Consider the following 16,991-nt stretch of genomic DNA (forward strand, 5'->3'; position numbering starts at 1 on the left):
ATGCATGGGAGGAATAGGTGAACTCTAGATAGGGCAGAGGGGTTGGAGGGGAAGGGAGGGGCCATGGGGTAATTAATGATGGTGGAATGTGATGATCATTACTATCCAAAGTACGTATATCAAGACATGAATTGGTGTGAATATACTATATATACAACCAGAGATTTGAAAAATTGTGCTCTATATATGTAATAAGAATTGTAATGCATTCGGCTGTCATATATAAGTAAAAATTTTACATAAAACAGTGGTCTCCTGTAATTTTTATTTAACGGTGTGGAATTGAAATTGTACAGCTTGACATGTTGCCCATTGAATAAATACAGTACAAGCCAGTACAAGACCAGGTGGGGAATCTAATAGACACCAATATAGTTAATATTAGCTCTGACCCTGAACAAAGTTGCCAGATAGGGTTTATTTTAGTTGTTCCTCTGGCATTCCTTCCTCAATTAGGCTTCCAATTATCTGTCCTAGACGTCATTGTTAATGTTTAACCATTTAGTTATTCCTAACCATGTTTAAAAAGTTTTATTAAGGGCTGGGATTATGGCTCAGTGGTAGAGCACTTGCCTAGCATGCATGAGGCACTGGGTTCCATCCCCAGCACTACATTAAAAAAAAAAACTAAACAAACAAAATAAAGGTACTTAAAAGATAGAGGTATTGTGTCCATCTACAACTACAAATATTCTTTTAAAAAGTTTTGTTGAAACCCCTCGCTGTCAGTGATTTTTTTTCCCTTTAATTGATTCATCTCTTTTGCAGGGGGTGGTACTGGGGATTGAACTCAGGGGTGCTTTACCACTGAGCTACATCCTCAGTCCATTTTATTTTGAGACAAGGTCTCACTAAATTGTTGAGACTGGCCTCGAATTTGAGATCCATCTACTGGGATTACAGGTGTGCATTAAATTGATTCACCTATTTAAATACAAATATATTTATAAAAACTATTTTGCATAACTTATAAATGGAAAACTAGTATCACTTGTCACAAATGTAGAGTAGTTAGAAAAATCAATACATAATGATTAAAATACAGGATACTCATATGAATATTATCTAAAATCAAGCTGGGCATGGTGATGCACGCCTATAATCCCAGAGAATTTGGAAGGCCAAGGCAGGATTGCAGGTTCAAAGCCAGCCTCAGCAATTTAGAGAGACCCTGTTTCAAAATAAACAACACAAAAGGCTGAGATGTACCTCAGAGGCCAAGTGCCCCTGGGTTCAATGGACAGGACCAAAGAGTAAATAAGTAAATAAAATAAAAAATAAAAACAGGCTGGGGATGTAGCCCAGCAACAGAGCACCTCTGGGTTCAATCCCCAGTACCAAAATATAAAAGTCCAAAAATGAATGGCATCTTAAGATCAAGGTATCTTTTTATTTTGAGACAGATCTTGCTAAATTGACCTTGAATTTACCATCCTCCTGCACCCAGCCTTCCAAGTATCTGGGATTATAGGCCTGATCCACCATGCCCAGCTAAACCACTTTTAAAATGTTAACATAAGCGAAGAAAGCCTTGCTTATGGATTGAATTTTCTGGCCTGGAACCCATTGCTTCCCAGAGGTTACTACATTTTGTTCCTTCCTTCCCTTCCAAATTAAGCCAGTTCTGTAATTTTTCCTCTTAAGGTTTAAGCCTCCTTGGTGGCCTATTTCAAAGTGATAATTAACTCAAATTGAATAAACCAATTTCCAGTTTAGGAGAAAGGATTGGAAGAGACTCTCTCCAGGCAATACATGTGACTTTTAATTCTTGCCTTCTTGAGGTAATTGCTGCCTTTTTTCTTAAAACTAGTGGTCTCCAAAATTCCAAATTATTGATCCTAGAGTGAATCTGATTCAGTAAGTCTGAGGTCAGGTCAAGAAATGATAAGGAGAGGAAAATTCTAATTATGCTGATTTGGTGAGTGCATACTATATGTATGTGTTGAAATCACATTGAACCCCATGTATAACATGTATAACATTAATACATGTTAATAAAAATAAAACAAAACCCAAGTGATATGAATGTGAAACCTACTTGGGAACTTTGGTATAACCAATAGGTTTTCATTAAGTTGCTGAGGCTGGTCTTGAACTTGTGACCCTCTTGCCTAAAGGCCCATGCCAGCATGTTCCACAAAAATGGCGGGCTTTTGAGGGGTGATACCAGATTGGAGGGGAAGATATTTGAGGTGTGAAGACTTGATGTCATTTGTCAAATCACACTGTAGGCAGTTACTACAGGTAAGGTTGGTTTTGTAGACTTGAGTAACCAAAGAAAGAACTTAATTGGGGGCAACTCTTATCAGTTTAAGACAATTTCAAAATAGTGTCAAATACAAGAAGGGATAGATTGTAGGGGGAAAAATGGAAACCTAAATCATACCCAAATATTCCAAATAAATATCAATAAAGATGGCATGTAATTTTCTTCTTTCTTTTTCTTTTCTTTTTTTCCTTTTTGATATTGGGGATTGAAACTAGTGGCACGTCACCACTGAGCTATATCCCCAATCCTTTTTATTTTTTATTTTGATACATGGTCTTGCTAAATTGCTGAGGCTGGCTTCAAACTTGTAATCCTCCTGCCTCAGACTCGCTAGTTGCTGGGATTACAGGCATGTACCACCATGTGACCTACCTTTTCTGAAGTGACATTTAGCATTATATCCCAAAAGCCTTGAAAATATTCATGAAAGGGTCCAGTCGCACACACCTGTAATCCCAGAGACTTGGGAGGCTGAGGCAGAAAGACTGCAAGCTTGAGGCCAGCCTGGGCAATTTAGTGAGATCCTGTATCAAAATAAGAAAAATTTAAAAGCTGAGGATGTAGCTTAGTGGAGTATTGTCCCTTGGTTCAATCACCAGTCCCCTCTCCTCCCCCTCAAAAAATTCATGCAGGGCCAAGGGTATACAGGTCAGTGCTATGCAGAGCAAATATTTTATAAGCACAAGGCTATGGATTTGATTGATTCTCAGCACCAAAAAAAAAAGAAAGAAAAATGTACATGCTCCTTTATGTAGCAATTCTATATTTGGAAATTTATCTTGAAGAGATAAGTGCATAAATGCACAAAGCTGAATATGTAAGACTGCCTATCAAAATATTGTTATTATTGGGGCTGAGGCAATAGCTCAGTGGTAGAGTGCTTGCCCAGCACAGGTGAGGCACTGGGTCGGATCCTTAGCACCACATAAAAAAAATCAATAAAATAAACTTATAAAATATATATATAGTTTAAAAATATTGTTGTTATTAACAATGCAAAACTAGAAAAATCTAAATATTTAAAAATATGGTATTGGTTACATAACTCATGGTAAAATGGTACAGTGAATTGTTTTGCAGAAACAAAATCTGATTATGTCTCCCTACATTTATTGGTTTAGAAAGATATTTATGATGTGTTGTAATTTGAAAATACAGGTTACCAAATATTATATACATTATTTTAAGCATGTATAACAATATATGTGCAGAGAAAAAAGCATAGGAAGGGCATGGTGGCACACACTTGTAATCCTAGCAATTAGAGAGGCTGAAGCAGGAGGATTGTAAGTTCAAGTCAGCCTCAGAAACTTAGCAAGGCCCTAAGGAACTTAGTGAGACCCTGTCTCAAAAAAGAAAGAGAGAGAGAGAGAGAGAGAGAGAGAGAGAGAGAGAAGGAGAAGGAAGAGAAAAGAGAAGAGAAGAGAAGAGAAGAGAAGAGAAGAGAAGAGAAGAGAAGAGAAGAGAAGAGAAGAAAGGGCCTGGGGATGTGGCTTGGGTATCAAGTGCCCCTGGATTCAATCCCTGGTTCCCCCTCACCCCCACTAACTGGATAACTATTCATCAAAATATTAATAATGTTGATCTCTGGATGGTGGGGTTAGAGGTAACTTTTATTTTCTTTTTTAATATTTTTTGAATTTATCCCCAAAATTGCAAGAATCAACTATTTTTAAAATAAGAAAAAAATAATAAAAATGTTTCTATTTTGTTCATATCCTTTTGCTTGGCAGTTCCAATTTTAGGAATTTTTCCTAAAGAAACCAGCAGGGATATGCACATGCACACAAATAACAACCAAGGACTGTTTGCTGTGAAACTATTTATAATAGCAAAGAGTTAGAGCATCCTAACTCTTCAATAATTATGGTATTTTAAAATTTGGTTTTCAGTTTTTTCACCACCTTCACTATTTTTAAATGTATGGTTCAATAGTATTAAATGTATTCACACTGTTGTGAATTAGGGTATTTGTTAATCAATTGTGGCATATTTCATGATAAAATATTATAGCATCATTAAATGCCTATTTAGGAAGAAAATTTAATGACATGAAAAATGTTTATGACATGTTATCAAATGAGAAAAATCATTTTATAAAATGATATCCATAGCATGTTATGGATACTGGCATTATAGGTGATTATTTTCCAAAGTTTTTGCAAAAAAACGTTGCACTGCTTTGGTACTCAAGAGAAAAAGAATGTTACAAAAGAGAGGCTTTTATCTCTAGAGTAATCAATCTTTTCTCATCTTCCTGTGCATCATAAATTGCCCATTAGACTGTAACTATCATGTGGGCAGAGATTAGGTTTTTTAAAAAAATTTCCCCTGGAACTTCCTGCCACATAGTGTTCTGCATTCAATAAATGTTGACTAACAGCACTTGTGCATATGCATACATATAAGGCTATGTACCTATGTGTGCCTGCATATTTAAATATGCCAACGTTTTTCTCATAAGTAATGAGAATAAAACTGGAAGTTAGGTTTTTGGAAAGTGCTTATGAGCCCTTAGCCACGTATTGGGAAAAGAACAGTGCTCTGTATTTGCCAAGGTTAAGGGTACAGAGTGACCGTTAGTTACCAATTTTGGGTCATACCAGTCAATTTGTCCATTTCAGACCAAGCAATTATTTTCTTGTACCACTTCTGGATAAGATTGGGTCAAATTCTTTATTGGTTCTACTAATTAGCTTGTCTGGGCACTTTACTGGAAACGTTTAAATAGAAAAACTACATACCACTCCAATGGGTAAATGCATCATCTGTACCCACCCTGGGCTCCTTGTTGCAGCCATCATTAAATCAGCTGAAGTGACAAGGACCTTGTCATGTTGAGAGGCCGGCAAGCAAGACTGGCTCACAAGTCTTTAGTCATATCTCATTTGCTGTCTCCAGAATTCCATATTCTGCATCAAAACTGAGATAAGAGTACAGTTTGTACTTCAGGATGTCAGCAGGTGCCCAAGAGGGAATGAGTGTTAAAATCCCTCAAACCACTAAATTATTAAAAAGCTCTCAAACAGGCTCTTCAGAATCAGACAGCAGAGCTCAAGGATTTACACATTTGATATCAGAAATAGGAGGACAGGATAAAGACTGAATTTGAGCCCTTGATGATTTGATTTTTTTTTTTTTTTGAATAGTTACGGCTGTGCAAGGAAGGCATGGAAAGTGGAGGACATTTTAAAGGCAGATTATGGCTTATCCTTAATTATGGCTGCAGCTGAGCTAAGGAGATGGGTTGGGGCCTAATCATGACTCTGGCCTTCCCTCAGAGACACAGCAGGTAACTGGGTAGGGCTTCTTTTGCTTCCTCAAAGCCTCTGATGGAGAATTATTGATTCTGAAATCTCCTGCAGGAAATTTTTACACAGTAAAGTGGGGAGTTTAGAAATCTGGGCAGATTGACCAACTGTGAATTTATACTGCCTCATTATGTTAACCCGTTGGAGGTTGTATCTGGGGACACACTAATGCCACTGTCTTCTTACATATTTATTGGGCTGTCAAGGTAGAAAATGTCACTATTAAAATCAAAAGCACCATGCAGCAGACCTTGGCTTAATGTTGCCTCTGCTTATCAGCTGGCCAGCTCCATAAGTCTCCCACGCCAAAATTCTGGCAGCAGGCAGGATCCCTATGCTCAGCAAAGATTTAATAGCAGAGAGCACTGGTGTGACCTCAGGTGACCCCATTCTACTACTTTTTCAAATTAACCAAAAAGTGTTATTTTGTGTGTGTATGTGTGTGTGTGTTTGTATTTTGGAATGTATGTGTACATGGGGCTCAAACCCAGGGACTCACATGTATAGGCAAGTGCTATACTACTGAACTACATCCCTGGAAAGTATTATTTGTAAATAATTAAAACACTAATTTACTTTGAGGTCCCTCAACTACATTAGATCTTATGTGGGGGATGACAGCTTTAAAATAAGTTCTCCACTTTGCATTTTGTGGGAAGGTGCAGGGGGTACCCTTGTGATGAAAATAGGGACTAGCACAAGAATCAGTGAGAATTCTAGAATTTCTAAGCCATGGATTTACTAAAAAGAACCTTCCTGGCCCTAAAAAGCAAAGGCAGGGGCTGGGGATGTAGCTCAGTGGTAGAGTGCTTGCCAAGCATGCACAAGGCCCTAGGTTGAATCCCCAGCCAAAACACCCAAAATCCCCAAACAAAAAGCAAACACATAAGCACACACACACAAAAAAGCTAATGCCATCATACCCCTGTCCTGTAAACTTCTCATGCTATCTGTACCCTTATAGAATATACTCATAGCCTCTAATGTTCTGACTCCATCCTCAGTCTTTCTCTTGCATAAGCACTAAATATTTGTTCATTTTTTAGATGAATGAATAATTGCATTTAGAAAGATGGTATTTTTCAAAGCCTGCTAATGTTAAATTGAGTATGAATGAGCTTTCCAAATTTGTCCATGTTAAAAATGTGTGGCTGACCGTACAGAATGGATCTTTGAAAAACAGGTTGTCCAAAAGTGACCACTGAGCATCTGAATACCTGCCCAAGCACCTTGTCATGTCTATTGTTGTTCCTTACTTGCAAATAAAATTGATAAATTATCCATGAAAGAAGGAATTTACTTTTACTTCCTGATCTATATAAAACCTCAGGCCAGGAATGAGGGAAGTAGTAGGGAGTGATATTGGCCAAATTATATTATTATATTGTGTGCATGTGTGAATTTGTAACAACATATCTCATCATTATGTGTAACTGTAATGCACCAATAAAAACGTGAAAGAAAAAATAAAAACAAGCTGGGTACAGTGGTGCCCACCTGTAATCACAGAAAGTTTAGGAGGCTGAGGCAGGAGGACTACAGGTGCAAACTTAGCAAGACCCTGTCTCAAAAATAAAAAGAGATGGGGATGTGGCCCAGTGGTTAAGTGCCTCTGGGATCAATCCCTGGCACAAAAACAAAAACAAAACCCCCCAAAACAAAAAAAACCCAGGCCAGACTGTGGGTATTGCTTCATAGTAACAGTATTTGTCTACATTAGACCAAAGGAAATTTTATTATTTCTTACTTTACATATTCCACTTGGTGGAGTAAACTTGAAATAATCACTCAAGGGATAAGTCAGGTAAATGATGATCAGGCTTGATGGAGAAATGGAAATGTCACATGGATCACTGAGCAACATCCCCAGACCTTTTAATGCTGAGTCAGGATCTAAGTGCTGAGGCTGTCTTTGAACTTGCTGTCCTCCTTCCTCAGCCTCCCAAATTGTTGGATTACAAGCATGAGCCACCATTCCAAGCTTCAACTTTGTTATAAAATTCTTTCTTATATTTAAGTTTCAAAATTCATAGGTACAAGAGGGAGGGGTTGTAGTCCCAGCTCCACAAATATATGACTCTACTTTCAATATAGTCCCTGTCTAAACACATATGTGGATAAGATAAATAAAATCACTAAAAAGAAAGGAATCACTTTTTTTTGTAGTGCTGGGGGTTTAGAACCTAGGGCCTTGTGCATGTGAAGCAAGCACTCTACCAACTGAGCTATATCCCCAGCCCTTTAGTTCTTGAAATCTATATACCAGTTCCCTCTCTTGTCTCCTGGGGGAATTATTTTATATTCTCATATTTTATTTTTACATTATCATTAGTCTGGATTATGTCCACCCCTTGTTTATTTTATTCCTTTTCATCCTCATGTTCAACTCCCATTTACTTCCATATAGTATTATTTTTATGTGTTTAATGTATGTATATCTTTTCATTTATAGATATTCTGGCAAAATGTGTATTGTCCTGTATGCATGTGTTAGTATATGTAAATGGCATTGTACATCTCATTTCCCCCTCAGCACTGTGTTTAAAAGCTCTATCCATTTTGCTATGCTTATTTATTTATTTTTTGGTACTGGGGATTGAACCTAGGGAGCTTTACCACTGAGCTACATCCCCAGTCCTTTATATTTTTTTGAGACAGGATTTCAGTAAGTTGCTGAGAAGCTGGTCTCCAACTGGGGATTCTCCTGCCTCAGCCTCCTGAGTCACTGGGATTACAAGCCTATACCACCATGCCCAGTATGCATGTCTTTTGTGAACATATGCTTCCAGTTCTCTTAGATAAATATGTAGAAGTTAAATGGCTGCATTATATGGGAAATATGTATTTTACCTTCCTATATAACTACCAGATTGTTTTCCAAAGTGGTTATACCAGTTTATATTCCCACCAGCAGCATATATGAATTCTAGTTGCTCCACATCCTCATCAACACTTAATATTGTCAGCATTTTTGGCTTTAGTTCTTTATTTATCTGTTGGGTATGAAAAGGTGTATTCATTTCCTGTTGCTGCTGTATGAATTACCACAAACAATGTCTTTAAGCAATACAAATTTATTATCTTACAGTTTTGGAAATCAAAAGTCCAAAGTAAGTTTTAGGGTGATCAGATTAAGGTGCTGACAGAACTGCAATCCTTCTGGAGGCTGCAAGGGACACTCTATTTCCATCTAAAGGCCACCTACATTCACTGGCTCATATCTTCCTCCAATCTCTGCTTCTGTTGTCACATCTCCTTTCAAGTCTGGTACACTGGCATCCTTCTTAAAAGGACCTGGCGATTATATTGTGTTTATCCAGATAATCCAGGATAATCTTCCCAGCTCAAACTCTTTAATTTATTCACATCTGGAACAGCCCCTTTACACTGTAAGGTAACATTCATTGGTCTAAGGCATTAGGACTTGGACATCTTGGGGGTGCATATTCAGGTCCCACAGTCGATATTTCCTGGTGTATCAATATCTTGAAATACAATTCACATACCATAGAATTTACACTGTAAAAGGTTCTGTGTTTTTTTAGCATATTCACAAAGTTGTTTACCTAGTACCACTAATTCCAGAACATTTTCATCACCCCAGTAAAAAACCCCATACTGATCAGTAATCATGACATGTTTCCATCTGCTGTTCCCTAGCTTTAGGCAATCATTAATCTGCTTTCTGTCTTCATGGATTTGATTGCTCATTTAACATAAATGGAATCATGTAATACGTGGTCTTTCATTTCTGGTTTCTTTCACTTAATATGTTGTCAAGGTTTGTCTCCTTTGTAGAAGGTATTAGCACTTTATTCATTTTTATGACTGAATAATATCACATATTCAGTAACTATTCATTAATAGACAATTGAGTTATTTTTGCTTTTTTGGCTATTTTGAATAATTATGCTACTAACATTATATACGATTTTTTTTCCTGTGGGGATGTGTTTTAATTTCTCTTGGAACTTCATTTCTCTTTTAATTAACAGACTTGTGGTACTTCTCTATTTAACTGTTAAACTTTTTGAGGAACTGCCAAGTTGTTTTCTTTTCCTCCTTTCTCCTTCCTCCTTCCTCCATCATCCCTCCTCCCCCCTCCCCTTCCTTCTCCTTCTCCTTCTCCTTATGTTTTTTGGTACTGAGGTTGAACCTAGGGGTGCTTTTACCACTGAGCTATATCCCCAGTCCTTTTTATCTTATCTTTTGAGGTAGGGCCTCACTAAATTGCTGAGGCTGGCCTTTAATTTACAATCCTCCTGCCTCAGACTCTCCAATCTCTGGGATTACAGGAATGTGCAACATGCCCAGTTTTTGTGTTTTTTTTCCTTATGCTAGTATCACACTGTCTTCATTACTACACTATAGCTTTGAGGTACGGTTTGAAATTGGGAAATGCAACTTTTCTAGATTTGTTCTTTTTATCAATATTCTTTTTGAAAAATTTTTTTTTGTACCACAGGATTAAACCTAGGGGTACTTTACCATGGAGCTATATCTCCAGCCCTTTTTATTTGAGACAGGGTCCCCATAAGTTGCTGAGGGCCTTCTGAATTGTTGAGGCTGGCTTTGAACTCCTGCCTCAAACTCCCAAGCCCTGAGATTATAGGTGTGCGCCACCATGCCTGGCTAAAAAATTTTTAAAAGGTGTGGCTGGGTACAGTAGTGCACACCTGTAATCCCAGCTATTGGGGAGGCTGAGGCAGGAGGATCACAAGTGCATGTTCAGCCTCAGCAAATTAGTGAGACCCTGTCTCAAAAAAGTCTTTAAAAGGGGGCTGGGAATGTAATTCAGTGGTTTAAGCACACTTGGGTTCAATCTCTAGTACAGGAAAAAAAAAAAAGGTTGTGAGGTAGCTCAGTGTAAAGCACTTGCCTAGCGTGTGCAAGGGCCTGGGTTCACTCCCCATCACCATACACACAAAAGGATTGTTTTAGCCATTCGGAAATCCTTGACTATCCATATGCATTTTAGGATTAATTTGTCAATTGGAGGACAGTATTGCCATCTTTTTTGTTTGTTTGTTTAAAATCAATCTTTTGAATACAACTTTATTAAATTTTTTTTTGTAGTTGGACAGAATGCCTTTATTTTATTTATGTTTATGTGGTGCTGAGGATCGAACCCAGTGCCTCATGCATGCTAGGCAGGCACTCTACTACTGAGCTACAGCCCCAACCCCTGTATTGTCATTTTAACAATATTTAAGTCTTTTGACCAAGGAACACAATGGTTTGCAGTGTTTGATATACAAGTATTGTACTTCTCTTGTTAAATTTATTCCTCAGTACTTTTTTGATGCTATTGCAACAGGAATTATTTTCTTAATTTTATTTTCAGATTTTTCATTGCTAATATAAAGAAATACAATGATTTCTGTGTTTTGATCTTGTATTTTGCAAACTTGCTACATTAATGTATTAGCTTTAGTATTTTTTTAGACTTTAAAATATTTTCTTTATACAAGATCATGTGTGCTGGGAGTGGTGGCACATGTCTATAATTCAAGCAACTGGGGATTACAGTATAGGAGAGTGAAACTTCTCTCCTCATAAACCTTAGGCATTATTAATATTTTTATTTTATCCATTCTAATCAGTGTATCATTGTATTTATTTGCATTTCTCTGATGACTAAAAATGTTGAATATCTTTGCATGGGCTTTTAGCCATTAGTACAAATCTTTCATGGTTTCATTTATTTATTTATTTTTGTTACTGGGGATTGACTCCAAGGTTGCTTTGTCACTGAGCTACAACCCCAGCCCCTCCCCCCTTTTTTACAGTACTGGGGATTGAACCCAGGCTTACTCTATCACTGAGCTACATCTGCAGCCCTTTTTAACATTTTTTTATTTTGAGACAGCCTCTTTAATTGCTGAGGCTGGCCTCCCATTTGTGATCCTTATGCCTCAGGCTTCTAATTCTCTGGGATTACAGGCTTGTGACACTGTGCTCAGCTGTTTCATGGTTTGAATCTGAATTTCTGTAATGGCTATTGACATAACACCTTTTTGTGTGCTTGTTTACCAACTATGTATCTTCTTTTTTTAAAAAATATGTTTTTTATGTATCTTCTTTAGTAAAACATCTATTCATGTCTTTTGCCTATTAAACAAATTAGGAATTTTTTTTTACTATTGAGTTTAGAAAGTTCTTTGTATATTCAGGATATTAGTCTTTTGTTGGATGTGTGATTTGAAAATATTTTCTTTCAGTTCATTTTTGACAAAGGTACAATGTCAAGTCAATGGAGAGTTGACAGGTTTTTTTTTTTTTGACAAATAGTGCTGACACACTGGATATCTGTGTGGGAAAATTAATTATGACCTATACCATACACCACACACTCAAAAACGAAGTATGCAGCAATATAGAGGAGTAAACTGGAATGAGCTAGACTTCTAGAATGGTGGAGCAAGGAACTGAACAAATCCTTTCCCTCAGTTCATTCCTTTTTATGACTGTATAATATTTAATGGAATGTATAGACCACAGTTTATTTATTTTCTGATATGTAAATATACTTTCATAAAGCTGGGTGTTTTCTACTTTCTTCCACCTTCTCCTCCTTCTCCTTCTCTTTTGGTGCAGTGCCTGTGGATGCCCTAAACCTGATTTTATTTTATTTATTTTGGCACTGTGTATTGAATCCAGGGGCACTCTAAAACTAAGCTATATCTTCAGCCCTGTTAATTTTTTCTTATTTTGATTGCTAAGTTTCCCACACTGGTCTCAAATTTGTGATTTTCCTGCCTCAGCCTCCCACTTCAGCCTCCTTATTTGCTGGGATTATACGTGTGCTCCCCTGCACCCAACTTCTAAAGCTGTTTTTAAAATCCATGACTACTGATACATATAACAAGATGGATGAACTTCAAAAATATGCTGAGCAAAAGAAGCCAGCATAAAACAGTATAGACTGTATAATTTTATTTACTGAAATTTTAGAGAAGGTAAAACTAACTATAGTAATAGAAAACAGATCAGTGTCTTCCTGGGGCTGGGTGTTTGGGGCAGGAAATTTTCATGAGGCATGAACCAACTTTTTGGAATGATAAAAATGTTCTATATCTTGATTGGGAGTGGTGGTTTTATATATATATATATATATATATATATATATATATATATATATATATATATATACAAACACACACACACACATACATACATTTTCAATGCTCTGAGTTATAGACATAAAATAAAATTTAAAAGTTGATTAATAGTGGGGTGTGGTGGAGTAGGCCTCTGAGGCAGGAGGATCACAAGTTCAAGCCCAACCTTGGTAACTTAATGAGACCCTGTCTCAAGGCAAAAAAGGGCTGTGGTAGATTGATTAGCTTACATTGCACCCCTAGAAGACAAGAGTTCCTGGAGTGGCCTCAGAATTCTTCAATATCATATCATAACTCAGTCTTGCCCTGTGATAGGAGGATGTTATTATTTCCATTTTACACTTGATATTATCAGGGCCCTATACCCTACCAGTGTCTGGAATCTTTCATCAACCTGTTAAGGATCATGTTTTGCCCTCAGAGCATATGAGATGATTGAAAATACCCTTTTGCTAACCCAGCCACCGGGACACAGGGAAATCAATTCTGAGTGATGCTAAGATAGAATCTAACAGTTTTGTTTTTCATAACTTTTGAGATAGCAACTGGTTGTTTTAGAAGTGATAAATACAAATTAGGGACATGTTGAGCTAAAAATGTGAATTAAATATATTTTACATGTTATATATAAATATGTATTTAATAAAACATATGATTCATATATATGATTTATCATTTGTCATAATGAGCATCATTCTTTATAATAGAATTTCGATGTTAGCCATTGTCCCCTCAGGACAACAACTTTCATTTCTAAAATCACACTGGAATTATGGAAAAAGGGAAGACTCAGTCTCTCTTTTTGTCTCTCTTAATTCAAACTCTTAAATTTATAGTACTTTTTCCTTTTTATTCTTTCTTTAACTTTTCTCTGATTATCAAAGATAATAAGTATACATTATAGAAAAATTGTCAAGTACACAAAAGTGTATATAAAGAAGTAAATCAACCACCATCTCTCCACCAGTAGCTACAGGAAACAACAATAATATGGCAAAGAAAGGCAATCCTATGTATGACATTAGAGTGTGTTTTGACATTTTATACATACATGGAGTGTAATTTTTCATTCTTGTAGTTGTGCATTATATGGAGTTACACTGGTCATTTATTCATATATAAACTTAAGAAAGCTATGTCTGATTCATTCTACTGTCTTTCTAATCCCATCCCCCTCCCATGTATATATAACATGTCAAAATACACTCTACTGTCATGTATATTTAAAAAGAACAAAAAACCTTCCTCACTGAGTGCTGGTTTGTTGCGACATACAACTAAACCAGTCAGGGTCACTCCAGGTGAACTGGGCTGGCACGAAAAAATGACATACAGAAAGAGAAATACCTTTTTCTTTGGGTTCTGTGATAGCCTCTTGGACCCAGCTCCCACAAAGGAGGCAAGGCAGACAAGAAAGAGAGTGAGAACTCCTCAAACCTGGGTTTTATTAATGGGGGGAGCTAATATTTTTTAGAACATTCTATCCAAAAAAGGGCAAAAGGGTAGGTTTACAACAAACAGATGGGTGTAATTCAACCCTATCAGGTGACGCCCACTTCCAGAGCTGCACCTTTTTTATCCAAGTGGTGGTAAAGTCCACTTGCACTGCAGGGTGCAATACCAGTCCAGTACCTCTTTACTCAGGACTTCAAGTTGTGTGCATAGTTTCTGTTCAGGGCGGACCCCATCACTGGTTAATGAAAAATAATAATTTCACATAGAACAACATAAAATAAAGCATGGATGAGTGCAATTAAAAAAAAAGAAAGGCAACACTATCTTCAATTATTGAGAAATTGTCTATATTCCCCCATTCCTCACTGATTTATTGGCCTGGTAATTAGAGGCTAACTTCATTTCTACAAGGATTTTAGTTGGGAGCTTTCAGACAGAATGAGAGAAATGTATGATAAATTGTCAATGGATGAACAATGAACTAGGGAGGTAAAGTGTTCTGAGGCAAGCTTAACTAGAAACCAAAAAACAATTATTAGTGATGGCAGTTCTAGGGACCAACTCCATTTTACCTCATTTCTAGTCTGTTACCTGATCATATCATAATGACTGTGGCTAGTTGTAAGTTTTAATTCTCCAAACCCTGCTTTTTAGGAACTAGGCTATGATTTTTGGTGGTAATAATTTTGTAAGAATTAGGAGTATTCACATTTTTACTTAACTCTGTTACCTTTCCCATCTAAGGTTAATAAAAGAGCCGTACATATCAATGACAAGGATGGATAGGAATTGAAATGCCACTTTGTGATCAGTGGAATTAGTGTTTAGTACTGTAGTACAGAGTTTTCTGGTAAAGCTAGGTATTGGTATACAACTTAGTCTCAAGGTCCAAAGAGGGCATCATTGTTCGTAGCCAATTTCCATTTGCTTCAGTAGCTGATCACTTAATTTATAAAAACTACTAAGTACACAAACAATTAAGTGAAAGAGTCAAGAAAGCAAGATAATTGGGTACCCAAGATGCTCTATTTCAGTCTCTCTGAAAGGCAGGAAAGAAAAAGCTATTTAGAGTATCTGACCTTTATTTGGTGAGTATGTGACCTTTTAACCCACAGTGACCCTCCATTATAATTGGATCCTGAATATCCCCTAAAGTTCCATGTGTTAAAGACTTGGTCTCTAGTGTGGCATTTTGGGATATGGCAGAGATTCAAGGAGATGGGACCTTCTGAGAGGTTCTTAGGTCATTGGAGGAATGTCCTTGAAAGGGATTGCGGTACACTGAGCCCTTCCTCTTTTTCTCTGCCTGACCAAGAAGGGAGCAGTTTTGCTTCACCATGTGCTCCTGCCATGATGTGCTATCTTGCCACAAGCCCAAAGCAAAGGGGGCAACTTGATCATTAACTGAAACTATCAAAACTGTGAGCCAAAAGAAACCATTTTTTTTTCATTATAAGTAAGTGATCTCAAGTATTTTGATCTAGTTAGGGAAAACTGACTAACACAGAAAAATGGTACCAATAAGTGGAGTCATTGCTATAACTATATACTTGATGATGTAAATGAGCCTTTGGAATTGGTTTGAAGGAGGAGTTTGGAGGAGAAAGCTAGAAAAGACATATAATGCTATAAGGAAAGCTTACCAGGTGATTCTTCTGGAGGCTCAGAAGACCTGAATGCTGAAAGAAATGTGAATGGTAAAGGCCATGCTAATGAAATTTCAGATGGAAATGAGGACTCTATTTGGAATTAGACTAGAGGCCACCCTTGTTACACCATGACAAAGAATTTGCCTATATTTTATCCATGCCTTGATGCTTTGTATGATGCCAAGCTTTAAGGTGATAGACTAGTTTATCTGGTAGAGGGGATTTCCAGGCAGCAAAATACTCAATCTGCAGAGTGAGCATCATCAGCTACTTTTAGCCAAATTTACAGTGAGTATTGGTAGCAAAACAGAGCAGATTTGGAAAATTTGTAGCTTAACTGGAAAAGGAGCATGTGTAAAGGTGCAATCAAGGAGGGTGTGGTTGTTAGCACTAATAAAAATAAGTCAATACCAGGTGCTGTGGTGCATACCTACAATCCCAGTGACTTGGGAGGCTGAAGCAGGAGGATTACAAATTTGTTGTTAGCCTTTGCAACTTAGCAAGACCCTGCTCAAAATGAAAAATAAAAAAGGGCTTGGGATGCATCTCAGTGGTAGAGGGCACCCATGTTCAACCACCAGTATAAAAAAAAAAAAAAGAAAAAAAAAGAATTTGCAAGCCTGTAGCCATCAACAGATTTAGAAATGTAGGAAAACAAATTTGTTCTAAACATATTCCAGGACAGAATTATTGAATATATTTTGTTATAGCCATGGAGTGACCTTGGTGCCCAAGACTGCCTACAGAATCATTTCCTCATGTTCAGTCATCAAGGCACTTAGAGGCTATTGCTACTGTGGTTCAAGCAGGCCCAGTTACAGCTCATGCTGGCAGCAGACCTCGGCAGTGTCCATGTGATGTTTGTCTTGAAGGCATACAAAATACAAGAATTATGAGATCATGGAGGATTCCACCCAGATTTCAAAGGAAAACCTGGCAAGTCAGGCAGTGTGTTGCAGAGTCAGAGTCCCTGCAAGCAGCCCCTGACAGCAACGTTTGGAGCTGGGGTGGACAAGCTAGCATCCTGTTCGTAGAATTTGTACATTTGTTGTGGAGGCCTCTTCAGCTCCTTAGTCCTTCCTAAAGGCCTCTGTTTCCCTTCATTATCCATTTTTTAAAGAGAGTGAGAGAGGAGAGAGAGAGAGAGAGAGAGAGAGAGAGAGAGAGAGAGAGAGAGAGAGAGAGA

The sequence above is a fragment of the Ictidomys tridecemlineatus genome, chromosome X, assembly GCF_052094955.1.
Source record: "Ictidomys tridecemlineatus isolate mIctTri1 chromosome X, mIctTri1.hap1, whole genome shotgun sequence".
Taxonomy (NCBI): domain Eukaryota; kingdom Metazoa; phylum Chordata; class Mammalia; order Rodentia; family Sciuridae; genus Ictidomys; species Ictidomys tridecemlineatus.